We start from the raw sequence: 10,966 nt of genomic DNA, 5'->3' as shown, positions 1-10,966 counted from the left end.
GGAAGACCTGGCAAGTAGTGAAACACTTTACAGCTTAATGTTTGCACTTGATTGTCTGCTTGTGTAGCAACTGTACCCAGACACTGAATGAAGTCAGGCTCAGATATTGAATTTGCTGAAGCTGCTGAAGTTTCTATGAACTTCTGACTTCATTTATGTCACTGTGCCGCCCAGCCTTTATGCACATCGTCTTGCCTATGTGCCCAGCTCTCCGTCATTTACAGTAAAAAGACAAACCAAAACCAAACCCAAAAACCCTTTCAGATGGTCAAAAGTGAGTTAGTTGTGGGCTTTTTAGAGATTATCCCTCTGGCATATGAAAGGCAAGGCAGTTGCATCACCCACTGTTATCAAGTACTACAAGGAAATCTGGAAGCCTGAAAATGGAGGTTTACGCCTCATCTTTGGCCAGGAACGTATCATGCATAAAGCACTTGTATATCATTATTATGGATTATTATTTATGTTAGTGTGCAGTGAGAGCAAATTCAAGACCCAGCTAAGCCACAGCTCCAAAAACACCATCCTTTTGCTCTGAAAAATATATAGGCAAAATGAAGAAAACCAGCAGAGGACTGAAGAAAGGAACTGGAACTAGACACAAATGGGAACCAAAACTTGTAGATACAAAAAATATTTTTAAAAATACCATATAATCCAAAGAAGCATGCTCAGGCTGGACACAGCACAACAGCAAGCCTATACAGAGACAACACATTGTCTTCTCTCCTGATTTAGAAAGTGGATTTTTTTTTTAACTGAGAATTTTTCCAAGTTCTCTGGCCCACCTTTGAGCCCAGCTGGTCTTTTGAGCATCTGGTTTGTTAGAGCAGCATCTAAGCATTTACTTGTGCATTAAATGGTACAGCTGGCATCGGTCATATGGTGTGTCTTCTCCTAGTCTGTCCTGGGATCAAAAACTCCACTTAGTGAGGTGACTATTTTATCTTAAGTTTTTTATTTGTCTTTTGTGTGTCACCATTAATATGTGTTTCTGGTAAAGAGGGCAAAGCTTGGAGCATCCTCTGCACTTGGGAAACTCCGAGTGAAGGTTGTGTTGCTTCTTAGCTCGGGCTCCATCCAGACCTTGCCAGTAAGGGTGTGTAGGTTGAGACAAGCCTTGGGACCTAGTGTGGTACCCAGGGGAACAATGAGGCTATGCTGACATGAGAAATTTCTTAAATGGATGTGACCATCCCATAGTAACAGGAGGGGAATCTCTGGCAGCACTCGGTGCCCAGATCTGCTCAGAGCAGGATGCTGAGAGCCAATGCAGTTTATTGTCGGCCTGGATGTCACCTTGAGTTTTGTTCTGTGTGCAGTTTTGTGGAGTTTGCTTTGGGAAGGAGGTAAGGCTTCCTTGGTGTTCTTCATCAGTTTATTGCTTTCAATGAAAAATATTTAATTTGCTACTTTTGATAGCATCCACATAGTAATCTGCTGCCAGCCTTGGTCAGACAATTGATGCTGCATTTCCTTGTATTTTGGGTTCACCCCTTTGGCTTTTCCTCTGTGAGACAGCTCTGTGTCACCACCTTTCACCCCAAGCTTCTAACAGCATTGCAGCTGTTCAAGGAGAGCTTGTGTTTGTGTCCCTGCTTTTCCCTGGCTCCAAACACCAGTGCTGCATCCAAATTGCATATTCCAGGGAGAACTGGTGCCAGCAAGGAGCCTACATTACGGAGCAGTTTCTCTTTGGCTTTCAGATACATCTCTTTTTTTTCTGTCTTTTTCAGTTCTTAGGCTGTTACTGGCATTGTCAGCACCCAGTGACTCTGCTGGAGCCACTGGTGTCTGTGCAGCATTAAGCCTGTTTATCCAGTTTATTAAACCAGTTTTACAGCTGATTCATTTCACTTTAGAGGCACAAAACTGCTGAGGGTGGGGCAAATTGCCGTGGAGGGGAGCATCACTGCCAGCCAGGGGCTGGCTGCTCTCCCCGCCTGACACATCCAGCAGCTGATGAGAAATTACTTCTGTTGAAACTTTTGGTGAGGAAGAATGCAAGCTGGCCAAGACCTTAGGATTAAAATTTTTCTTTCTTTCTTTCTTTTAAAGTGTCATGAGGTAGTCACTTAATAATAAATAATCAAGGGTTTGGTTTTATTTCTTATATGAAAGATTATCTTTCCAGCAGCTCTATTTCCCCAGCACCGAACTGGGAATTAGTTCAACACTAACAGAGACGGAGAGTGTCATATTCTGAAAAATCCCCTACAGAACTTGCCTTTTCTTTTCTGGAGGGTTCTTGTGTTGGGTGCGTTTTGTGCACATACTGAACAAACTGAAGAAAACGGCTTGGAAGTAAAGAAACTTCAAAAAACCCCAATCTTTGATCACAGCCCTTTGTTGCAGGCTAACTTCTACTGGGAAGCAGAGATGAGTCATTCAGAATGGCTCTTCAGATGCCCACTTTGTAGAAACATCTTTCTTGCTGCTATTCTAGCTCTTGTTCTTACAGTAATGTACAATATGGCTCAGTGTCGATTCTGTTACCTTCAGGTTTTGGACAATTCCCATTCAGATCCTACATTTCTGCTTGTTCTGGCTCCTTCCAATTGCTTCTATTTACTTTACCACTCACCTTTCCGCACTGGGATGGGTCGCTTCAAGCTTCCCCTGCCTATGAAGAGTAGCTCCTTGCTAGTATGACTCCTCTGGCATGTCCCACTCCTTCCAACCCCTACATGTCCTGCACTGGCTGTTCCGTGTCCAGTGCTGTCTGTTCCTTTCCCCATGAATCACTGGTGCTCAGCAGCCTCTGTGGCTTTATCTCAAGCACATCAGATTTTCTTCTCTGAATCTACCCACGAGGTTTTCAGGGAGGGGCTTCACTTTTCTGTTTTGGCCTTTAAAAAATATTGATCACTGGAGGCCTCACTCTGCAACCTGCATAGCAGTAGTCACTATAACTTTTTTTTTTTAAACTTGTTCACAGTTCGAGGAGCATCTGGGGACAACTCACAGGGTGAGGCCCCAGGATCCTCTCTTTATCCATCCAGTCTGTACTGCTGGGAAATGCTTCCTCATTTGCATCACTTCTCATAGATGGAAAAACTTGCTGCTAGGGGCAAAGACTGTGGCTGTGTTAAATATTGCTGATAGCATAATTTGCTGACTATTCTGCAAAGGTACTGATGATGTGTGTGTAACTGGAAACTGCCTCATGAGCCAGTTTGGGATGCTGAGTCCCAGCATGCAGAGTCAATCATATGTTGTGTTATTCAGCTTTAATCTTGTTAAGTAAAACTTCCAGCGGTATTTATAGCTTTATTTAGTACGTAATGTTCAACAAAAGGTCACTGGGCAGCATAACGTCAGTTAAAATAATAAAGGCACTAATTAATTGGCAAGATGTTTTCACTCCAGTTTTATCTGCCAGAATTTAACTCTGCCTGGAGGACATAAACTGTCTTCCTTTTCTTTTTGGTTTTCGAACCTTCCAGTTTTAGCACTTGTAAGGCTTTACTTAATCTAGTGATTATTGCTGAGGTAGTTTGAGAAGCCAGTGTGAAAACAAATGAAAGTATCAAATGCATCTCTCATCTTTTTCAAGTTGTGTCTTTTGTTTTCTCTTTGAAGGAACACAGTCTGGCAGCAGCATTTTTAAGCTGCCATATTGTATTTCTAACTGTTTCAAAGACTCTCCAGTGAGGAGAAACTTAGAAGAGTATCACAGCACTAAAATAGCTTCAGCAATATTGTTTACCTTCCCACAACATCTCTGGAAACCTTCATGCATCATTGTTTTGGCCTTAAATATTAACTTGCTAGACTTGAAGCCATTGCTTTTAGGATAATTTCTGACATACAGCTATTACTAAGTTGTGTTTAAATGTTGTCTAATTCATTAAAGAAAGCTATTAGCTAGACATCATAAACTCCCACATATCAGTTCCTGATTATACTCCCTTGGCCTCTGTAATCCTTTTTCCCCCCATCTTTCTTGCGTTACCTTTAATTATCTCTTTCATTACCCCCAGTACCAATCTTGTGTTTTCTCAGGAGATGACCATTCAAAATTTGCTTTTGGTGCTGTTTTGGTGTATGCTTGCAGGCTGAACAAGATGACTACTAGTATTTTTTCTTGGTTGATGAAGTGTGCCAGTAATTTGGGAAGTAATTAGTCCATGCTTCTCATTAGCACAAGGCTCTGAGAAGCAAGGTTTAATATACTAGAAGGCAGGTATGGTGAGGTGAGATGCTGGCGTTTTTCTATCCATGCAAAGTTATTATTTGAAAAGGAGAGTTGGAGTCTGAAAGGAATAAACTATTTGGCTAATTAGTTTCATTACAGTTATCTATTTTGCAGATTGTGTTATTTTGAATAATGTTACTGGGTTTTTTAGGTGGTTGTTTAAAGACATGGCCAGGTAATCTAAAATGATGGGGAAAGTGATCCTAGACAGTGTGTGTACACATCTAGAGAAGTTATTAATTAAAACAATTGCTGAAAACCAATTTTTCAGATGCTTAAATCATCAGACAAATATTACAGCTATTCTCCTGCAGTGTTTTAATGTGTTACCGTGTCTTTCCCTTACTGAATGTCTAGTGAGTGAGAAAAGTGGGATATCAGAAGTGCATGCAGCTGCACAACACTGGGGAACTACCTTGCAGACCGGCTTCTGTCCCCAGCTGGCAAAATGGGCATTGCCCAATGTTCTTGGGACCACCGACCTGCAGCTCCTGGTCATAGTATCAGGAGAGTGCCAAAATCCCTCCAGGGCCAATGGGAAAGTAATGCAGAGTTGCTTTTTTATTTTTTAAATAGTCATTATGCTAATAAGTATTGGTTTTATTAATAATAATTTACATGGGGAAAAGCGATCTCTGCAAGTGTTACCCATTTTTCAAACCTGCACAAATACACCTGCTGGTGTAGAGGAGGAAGATTATTCACATTAAGAGTGTTCAGCCTTCTAAAATGTTGCTTCTGCTTCAGGTAGGGCCACATGAATATTAAAAGCAATGAACCTGAAGTAAGTATAGTGTATTGTATGGGATAAGCAAAAGCTGAAATGCACACCATGAATGTCATGTGTTTTTCATTACCAAAATACCTAAAAGTGAATGGAAAATAACATGTAACAAATATTACCCTGAAATCAACCATAATTTTAATTAAATAAGCATAAGCAGGCAGTTGAAAATCAGATCTGAAATCTTTAGTAATGAGCACCATAACCAGTAAGATACTGCATCAGTGTTGGTAATTCATTAACAATACTGGGAGAGATCATATAAAAATGACAGTTTCTATTTCAGAAAGGAAGTTGATGAAATGTTGGCAAATATGTACTGCTGAGTGGTGGGGCGGGGGAGTGTATCCCCCCTGTGGCAGCATAGTAACAAGAAATTAAGCTTTTTCAAAGAACCAGATTAAAAATGAATCCTTGCTTGGGGCCATGCTTCAGGCACTCAGTCTGAACCCCTGCACCCCCATATGCTTGTGCTTGCATGCCAAGCCCTGGGTTTGGGAACGAGCCGTCCTCTAGCCCCTGGTCTGCTGTTCCTTGCCCTTGAGCAAGGCAGATGTCTCACCAACTACATTACTGACAAGATCCAGGAGGGAAAAATGACCTTCCAAAAACTGAAATGAGTTTTTCTGGTTGTTAGTGAGGCTTCCCAAGTACGATGTCCAGGTATCTCCAGATACCTGGTATCCTTCACTCTGGCAGAGATGGGCTGTGACCTTTTTGTTTTCTGTTTGCTGTGACACTGTCCTGCAGGCACAACGAACCTTAAAAGTGATAATGAAAAATCATGCTGCTACAAAAAGGCATTTTTTAGAGTCCAAGATCTGTGAATTCTTCCAAGAGCTACATTTTCTGCTGATTTGGAGCTTAAACCACCAGCGCCTTGGGGGCAGAACATACCCAAAAGGTGAAGCAATAATAGAAGCCTGTAGCTGGCTTCACAGTGCAGGGAAAAGATAAAAAAAACCCCAAACCAAACCAACCAAACAAAAAAACCCCACACCACACCAAAAAAAACCCAAACACCCAAAACACAGAACACCAAACCCAGAGGAAACATGAGAAAACAGTAGAAGAAATAACAGTAGTAAGCCATCTGAGTGTGAACAGCATACAAAAATGCCAAAAGTACTGGAGGAAGTACCTGCAGTTTATAAATGATAAGTATCTGTTAGTTTTCAAAGAAGAAAAAGCCCTAGGCTTGAGTACTCTAAAAGTACATGAAAAAGTGAAACATTATTTTGTTGACTTTGAGCTGTGACACAGTGACACACATCTCTATCGGACTGTAAGCAGTATTTTGTGCTAGGAGCTCTGTCCAGTGCTGTGAACTGTTCGACCTGGGCCATCCTGGGCTAGGGGAAATATGTTGCACTGTCCCCCAGAGTCCAGGCAAATCCCATTTGTGAGATGTTGCAGAGCAGGGCTGACTTCTAGGCAGCTTGCAGACACTTTTGGAGAAATCCTTGGAGCTGAGAAATGCTTTTGTCCAGGGTTGTCATCCTTGTTCTCATAGGACATGATCCTTACAGAATCAGCCAGGAGGTTTGGGGGAATGCTGGGCAATCTGCTAGGCTCCATTAGCTGTAAAATCCCATATATAGAGTGAAAGAGGTTTAACTTTGTGTATGTTTGCTTTAGTTTAGCCAGTGCAGAACAGCAGGCTGTCCTGATTAACCAGCATTTCCCCTGACACAAACCAAATGGCTTACAGTTTGAGTAACTGTCTGTTGAGTCCCATGTTTATTATAAATTCAGTAGATGAAAAAAATTATTTAAGTTTCTAAGTTTTTTACAGGGTTTCCCACCAGAGAACACAAACACTTGTAAAATACTGAATGCTATAGTATAACATAGCAAGACTAGTAAAATGCTGAACAGTAGATAAAATTATTTACAAAAGACCATTATGGTTTCTTTTGGAGAAAGAATGCAGCATTTAATTTAAAGATACATGTGTCAGGCATAACTTTTGCATGGTACAAAAAGGAACAGAAATATAGAAATGCACATGTGCAGTAGGTTACGTTCACAATCTTAATTGCTTCCTTCACTAAAAATAATTTGCTCCTGTGTTTGATCTCATCTCTGCTCCACCAGTTTCTGAAAAACTAAGCTACTTTGCTAAGCAGTTCAATTGAAAAACATCAGCACCTAAACTTCTGTGTCCCACTTGGGCTGATTTTAAAACAAGGTTTCATGGGAGGACTGTGTATGCAGAGGATCAGAAAGTTGTGTTGTTTTGGCACAGTGAATGGATCAGGGACGTTTCTTCAGTGAAGCTAATTTGTTCCCTGACGAGGTTTTTTCCATTCTTGCTGTAATACTGAATTCCAGTGCAAATGTTGACTGCTGCTGTCACAGGATGGTGGTTGGAAGGGAAATGCTTGGCACTGCCTCCTGTTACTCATTGTGCAGTCAAGTCAGCCAGCTTACAAGATGGGAAACTGCACATTAGCATAAAGAAATCTAGTCCTGCAAGCAAAAGACCAGCTGATGCAGATCCACCTATCTGCACATTTCAGTCTCTTTTCTTCTGGCTAGAAGAATGAAGGCCAGTGGCTTTACTGGCAGAGAGGTGGCAGCTGTGTTTTCAGTCGTCCTTGAACTCCACCAGCTTTTTCTCGATGTTGCCTGTGGTGAATTTCCACCTCTGGAAAAGCAAAAAGTGGAAACACAACACAACAGGCTCTGCCACTTATGAAGTCCACAGAGTTGGCCAGGAAGGTTTCCTGATTGCTCCTGGGGAGCAGTTATTTCCACCAATATAATCCCTAAATTAAGATTGTTTCAGATACTTTCAGCCATACTAGAAAATCAAGAATTTCCCAGAATAACATGTTTGAATTTGCCAGTTTTCCTTTGATTTTCATTGCACCATTAAGTAAACAAAGGTGTAGTTTGCTTGGCCATGGTGCAGATCTATCTGGGCCTGCAGCTGCAAGGGTAGTTGCCATGGGTTGGTGTGTGCAGAGCACTGACGCTGCTGGGGATGGCCAGCACAGATCAGCAACGTGACTTGCAAATACAGGCCTAGGCATTGCTGCAAAGTGCTGGGATATGAACAAAAAGATCTCTTTGTTAGGGAATTTTTCTGGCTAAAATACACTGGATCTTCAATTCAGAGCTGACTTCAACTTGGGTAGCTGCTTCATCAAGTGCAACCAGCCAACTTTTCCTTAAAACTTCAAATTGGGAGTGGAAAAAAATGACTCAATTAGAGCTGCAGAACTTTTTTTTTTTTTTTCCCCATCATGAGCTCTACCCTTATTATATACTTTGATTTTATATAACTGAAAGAACCACTTTGCCAAACAGTTCAACATTTGACAGTTTTTATTTAGATGTCAACGTGTGGGTTTTATATGCTTAAGTTTGGAGATATGGCAAATTCTGTCTTTTGGGGTTTTTTAAATGTTTAAGTTGCAACTATTGGAATCTGCTGGGTGTTTAAAATGGATCTGAGAAAGGAAGTAGGGTATTAGTTTTATTGGAGAAAACAGAAAAAAAAATTTAAAGTTCCTTTAAATCAATATTTTTCAGACACAATCTGAATATAGAACGTATTTATATTGATCATAGTTTTTGATACTGTATAATATAAATGTCAGTCGAGAAATATTGCTGCAATGAATTATTATGTATTTCTTGTATAATAAATATTTCATATAAATAGCTTATAATAGAAACAATTAAATAGGATTAGAGGGAATCTATTGCATGAGTAAAGGTTTTATGTGTTGCTAATAGTGCTTCAAAAAACATTTTGTAGTAAATAAACTGTTATGGCATTTGTATTTGCACTAGACTGTGAGCAAAACAGATATTTGTAAAGACAGACTTTTATCATTGTCTGGAAGAACCAAGTTCTCATTCTCTCTCACAGTTAATCATAGTCTTAATTAAACAAAGCTGAGCTGAATAGGAAGACAGTGAGATAATTTCAGACCTTGATCCATGGATATAAAATCCTTAATCCACAGATATAAAATAACTTTCTAAAATTGGGAGTGAGCATGATAACATGTTTTACATGTAGGGAAACTGAGGCAGACCAAGACTGCAAAATGGAGATATGCAAAAGAAGGCAAGGCAGAGAGATGCTCCGGACCCAAATATCACCCTGTGTGACTCCAGGTGCCATTGGTGGCTCTGGCAGAGCTGTTTTGAGGCCAGGACTTGTTTCTAGCCTGCAAATCTGCCCATAGCCTCTGTGCTAGCAGGCAAGCAGCAGTCATTGAACAACTTGTTTTAATTATGTGAGGAGCACGCTAGCTTTCCACAGTCGCCTTTTAATCTTTTTTATATTTTTGTTCACACTATGTCACAAATATGTACTGCATTTAATTACTCCAACTTAGTTCAGTATGCAATAGATAAAATGCAAGACTGGAAAGTGGCTGTTGCAGTTGCCATGTGGACCCCACAGCCAAGCTGTCACACAGCCTTTATGCCGCCTTAACTTTAAGCTTAGATGAATATGAAATTCTTTTGGTTGCTGGTCACAGAAAATCCTTGCAGATTTATACTTTCAAGACAGATTTGTTGTTTAGTGTAAATCAGAAGGAACTGATCTTCCCCTGCAGCCCAGCCATGTGCTGCTTTGCCTGGCAATTCCTAGGATGGATGCCCAGTTTTGGGAGCCTGATGCAGAGTGCTCTGCAGGAGGGCAGTGGGCCTCTGGCTGCACAATCGTTTCTCCCAGCCACTGCTGCCTGCTTCTACAATTAGTGAAGGGTATTTGCCTGTGCCTGGGCCACGTATGGAGCCTGTTCTGGGTTGGCTTCCCTAGAAGATAGGAGTCTAGCACGTTCCTCTGCTCCCTGCCCCAAAGGAGCCTTGTGCACCTGGTATCAGCCTGGGGATATTTCTCTGGGTTATTGGAGATACTCCTGACGTTGCAGTGATAAGCAGAGCACTTAATGTTTTTGTATGTGTAAGTAATAATGGGGTCAGCAGAGGGAGCTCAAGGACATGCGGTCTCAATGTTGGATTTCGTACCAACTCAAGTTTCCTGGATGCTGAAGTGTTCCTGACATAAACTCTGCCCTTGAGTGTTGCAGTATCTTATTTTTAAGCCCCCAAACTGTGCAGTGGCTCTGTGAGGCCACCTGGGTTGTGCTGGAAAGAAGAGAGCTGAGTGGGAGACTCAGTTGTGAAGGGACTTTTTTCTTAATATTGTTAATAATGAGATCAGCACAGAAATCCAGGGTGTGCTAACACAGTGCTCTGGTGACAGCAGTTCAGACTGAAAAATCACGTAGGAAAAATTGACTGGTCTTGCCGTGTACATTAAGAGAAGCGGGGAAGAAAAGCAACAATATAAAGTGTAAAGCTGTGCCCATTGGACAGAGCAGACCATCACTAAGCACCGATGTAGCAAAGGTGTGGAACAATCTTCCACAGACAGAAGGGTCAAAAATCCTGCCCCTACTAAATACCTCTCACGGAAACCCATGGTAGCTGCTCATAACTTTGCTTTGAAATTGGGTGGTCGTTGTTTTTTTAAAGCTCCCTCCATGGCTGTCAGTCCAATCGCAGGCAGACTTGCAGCTGTCCTGTGTATGTGGATTGCATCTCCAGTTTAACCTTACCCAGGGACAGAGGCTTTTCTCTCTTCCTTCACTCAGCCATGAAGGAGAGCAGTGGCTGTGCTTGTGCGCTTGTTGCCCTGTGCCCAGCATGGCCAGCCACGGAGGTGTCCATGAGCCTGAGCAGGAGGCAGGAGTGGATCTTGACACAGGGTTTATGCAGTCTGTGCAAAATGTTACTTTAGCTGGGATTTGCGGGAGGTCTTTGCATCAGAAAAATAGCAATAATGGACCTTATAAGGATTACTGGTACTCTTGTTGTCTGATTCCTTGGCCCTTGTATTACTTCTGACTGATCAGATTTCATTGCTCAGCCATAATGCCCATCTGTTTTTTAAGGAAAAAAATTATTATACAGTCACTGCTCCTTCTGGCACTGTTCAAAAACATCAAACT

This window comes from Falco biarmicus, chromosome 11 (assembly GCF_023638135.1).
Source record: "Falco biarmicus isolate bFalBia1 chromosome 11, bFalBia1.pri, whole genome shotgun sequence".
NCBI lineage: Eukaryota > Metazoa > Chordata > Aves > Falconiformes > Falconidae > Falco > Falco biarmicus.
This window is presented reverse-complemented; position numbering follows the sequence as displayed.